Here is a 3,937-nt window from a genome sequence, read left to right on the forward strand (position 1 = left end):
TTCCTTCCACCCAGCGTTCCCCTAAGTCTCCTGATAAAAATGATACCTCACTTGTGTGGGTAGGCCTAGCGCCCGCGACAGGAAAAGCCCCAAAACGCAACGTGGACACATCACATTTTTTGAAAGAAAACAGAGGTGTTTTTTGCAAAGTGACTACCTGTAGATCTTGGCCTCTAGCTCAGCCGGCACCTAGGGAAACCTACCAAACCTGTGCATTTTTGAAAACTAGAGACCTAGGTGAATCCAAGATGGGGTGACTTGTGGGGCTCTGACCAGGTTCTGTTACCCAGAATCCTTTGCAAACCTCAAACTTTGGCTAAAAAACACATTTTCCTCACATTTTGGAGACAGAAAGTTCTGGAATCAGAGAGGAGCCACAAATTTACTTCCACCCAGCGTTCCCCCAAGTCTCCCGATAAAAATTAGATCTCACTTGTGTGGGTAGGCCTAGCGCCCGCGACAGGAAATGCCCCAAAACGCAACGTGGACACAACACATTTTTTGAAAGAAAACAGAGGTGTTTTTTGCAAAGTGCCTACCTGTAGATTTTGGCCTCTAGCTCAGCCTGTACCTAGGGAAACCTACCAAACCTGTGCATTTTTGAAAACTAGAGACCTAGGGGAATCTAAGATGGGGTGACTTGGGGGGTTCTGACCAGGTTCTGTTACCCAGAATCCTTTGCAAACCTCAAAATTTGGCTAATAAAACACGTTTTCCTCACATTTCGGTGACAGAAAGTTCTGGAATCCGAGAGGAGCCACAATTTTCCTTCCAACCAGCGTTCCCCCAAGTCTCCCGATAAAAATGATACCTCACTTGTGTGGGTAGGCCTAGCGCCCGTGACAGGAAATGCCCCAAAACACAACGTGGACACATCACATTTTTTTAAAGAAAACAGAGGTGTTTCTTGCAAAGTGCCTACCTGTAGATTTTGGCCTCTAGCTCAGCCGGCACCTAGGGAAACCTACCAAACCTGTGCATTTTTGAAAACTAGAGACCTAGGGGAATCCAAGATGGGGTGACTTGTGGGGCTCTGACCAGGTTCGGTTACCCATAATCCTTTGCAAACCTCAAAATTTGGCTAACAAAACACATTTTCCTCACATTTCGGTGACAGAAAGTTCTGGATCCTCAGAGGAGCCACACATTTCCTTCCACCCAGCGTTCCCCCAAGTCTCCCGATAAAAATGATACCTCACTTGTGTGGGTAGGCCTAGCGCGCGTGACAGGAAATGCCCCAAAACGCAACGTGGACACATCACATTTTTTTAAAGAAAACAGAGGTGTTTTTTGCAAAGTGCCTACCTGTAGATTTTGGCCTCTAGCTCAGCCGGCACCTAGGGAAACCTACCAAACCTGTGCATTTTTTAAAACTAGAGACCTAGGGGATTCAAAGATGGGGTGACTTGTGGGGCTCTGACCAGGTTCTGTTACCCAGAATCCTTTGCAAACCTCACAATTTGGCTAAAAAAACACGTTTTCCTCACATTTCGGTGACGGAAAGTTCTGGAATCTGAGAGGAGCCACACATTTCCTTCCACCCAGCGTTCCCCTAAGTCTCCTGATAAAAATGAAACCTCACTTGTGTGGGTAGGCCTAGCGCCCGCGACAGGGAAATGCCCCAAAACGCAACGTGGACACATCACATTTTTTGAAAGAAAACAGAGGTGTTTTTTGCAAAGTGACTACCTGTAGATTTTGGCCTCTAGCTCAGCCGGCACCTAGGGAAACCTACCAAACCTGTGCATTTTTGAAAACTAGAGACCTAGGGGAATCTAAGATGGGGTGACTTGTGGGGCTCTGACCAGGTTCTGTTACCGAGAATGCTTTGCAAACCTCAAAATTTGGCTAATAAAACACGTTTTCCTCCCATTTCGGTGACAGAAAGTTCTGGAATCCGAGAGGAGCCACAATTTTCCTTCCACGCAGCGTTCCCCCAAGTCTCCCGATAAAAATGATACCTCACTTGTGTGGGTAGGCCTAGCGCCCGTGACAGGAAATGCCCCAAAATACAACATGGACACATCACATTTTTTTAAAGAAAACAGAGGTGTTTTTTGCAAAGTGCCTACCTGTAGATTTTGGCCTCTAGCTCAGCCGGCACCTAGGGAAACCTACCAAACCTGTGCATTTCTGAAAACTAGAGACCTAGGGGAATCCAAGATGGGGTGACTTGTGGGGCTCTGACCAGGTTCGGTTACCCATAATCCTTTGCAAACCTCAAAATTTGGCTAACAAAACACGTTTTCCTCACATTTCGGTGACAGAAAGTTCTGGATCCTGAGAGGAGCCACAAATTTCCTTCCACCCAGCGTTCCCCCAAGTCTCCCGATAAAAATTATACCTCACTTGTGTGGGTAGGCCTAGCGCGCGTGACAGAAAATGCCCCAAAACGCAACGTGGACACATCACATTTTTTGAAAGAAAACAGAGGTGTTTTTTGCAAAGTGCCTACCTGTAGATTTTGGCCTCTAGCTCAGCCGGCACCTAGGGAAACCAATCAAACCTGTGCATTTTTTAAAACTAGAGACCTAGGGGAATCAAAGATGGGGTGACTTGTGGGGCTCTGACCAGGTTCTGTTACCCAGAATCCTTTGCAAACCTCAAAATTTGGCTAAGATAACACGTTTTCCTCACATTTCGGTGACGGAAAGTTCTGGAATCTGAGAGGAGCCACAAATTTCCTTCCACCCAGCGTTCCCCTACGTCTTCTGATAAAAATGAAACCTCACTTGTGTGGGTAGGCCTAGCGCCCGCGACAGGGAAATGCCCCAAAACGCAACGTGGACACATCACATTTTTTGAAAGAAAACAGAGGTGTTTTTTGCAAAGTGACTACCTGTAGATTTTGGCCTCTAGCTAAGCCGGCACCTAGGGAAACCTACCAAACCTGTGCATTTTTGAAAACTAGAGACCTAGGGGAATCTAAGATGGGGTGACTTGTGGGGCTTTGACCAGGTTCTGTTACCCAGAATCCATTGCAAACCTCAAAATTTGGCTAAAAAAACACGTTTTCTTCACATTTCGGTGACGGAAAGTTCTGGAATCTGAGAGGAGCCACAAATTTCCTTCCACCCAGCGTTCCCCTAAGTCTCCTGATAAAAATGAAACCTCACTTGTGTGGGTAGGCCTAGCGCCCGCGACAGGGAAATGGCCCAAAACGCAACGTGGACACATCACATTTTTTGAAAGAAAACAGAGGTGTTTTTTGCAAAGTGACTACCTGTAGATTTTGGCCTCTAGCTCAGCCGGCACCTAGGGAAACCTACCAAACCTGTGCATTTTTGAAAACTAGAGACCTAGGGGAATCTAAGATGGGGTGACTTGTGGGGCTCTGACCAGGTTCTGTTACCCAGAATCCTTTGCAAACCTCAAAATTTGGCTAATAAAACACGTTTTCCTCCCATTTCGGTGACAGAAAGTTCTGGAATCCGAGAGGAGCCACAATTTTCCTTCCACCCAGCGTTCCCCCAAGTCTCCCGATAAAAATGATACCTCACTTGTGTGGGTAGACCTAGCGCCCGTGACAGGAAATGCCCCAAAACACAACGTGGACACATCACATTTTTTGAAAGAAAACAGAGGTGTTTTTTGCAAAGTGCCTACCTTTAGATTTTGGCCTCTAGCTCAGCCGGCACCTAGGGAAACCTACCAAACCTGTGCATTTCTGAAAACTAGAGACCTAGGGGAATCCAAGATGGGGTGACTTGTGGGGCTCTGACCAGGTTCGGTTACCCATACTCCTTTGCAAACCTCAAAATTTGGCTAACAAAACACGTTTTCCTCACATTTCGGTGACAGAAAGTTCTGGATCCTGAGAGGAGCCACAAATTTCCTTCCACCCAGCGTTCCCCCAAGTATCCCGATAAAAATGATACCTCACTTGTGTGGGTAGGCCTAGCGTGCGTGACAGGAAATGCCCCAAAACGCAACGTGG

The sequence above is a fragment of the Pleurodeles waltl genome, chromosome 5 (assembly GCF_031143425.1).
Source record: "Pleurodeles waltl isolate 20211129_DDA chromosome 5, aPleWal1.hap1.20221129, whole genome shotgun sequence".
Classification (NCBI taxonomy): Eukaryota; Metazoa; Chordata; class Amphibia; order Caudata; family Salamandridae; genus Pleurodeles; species Pleurodeles waltl.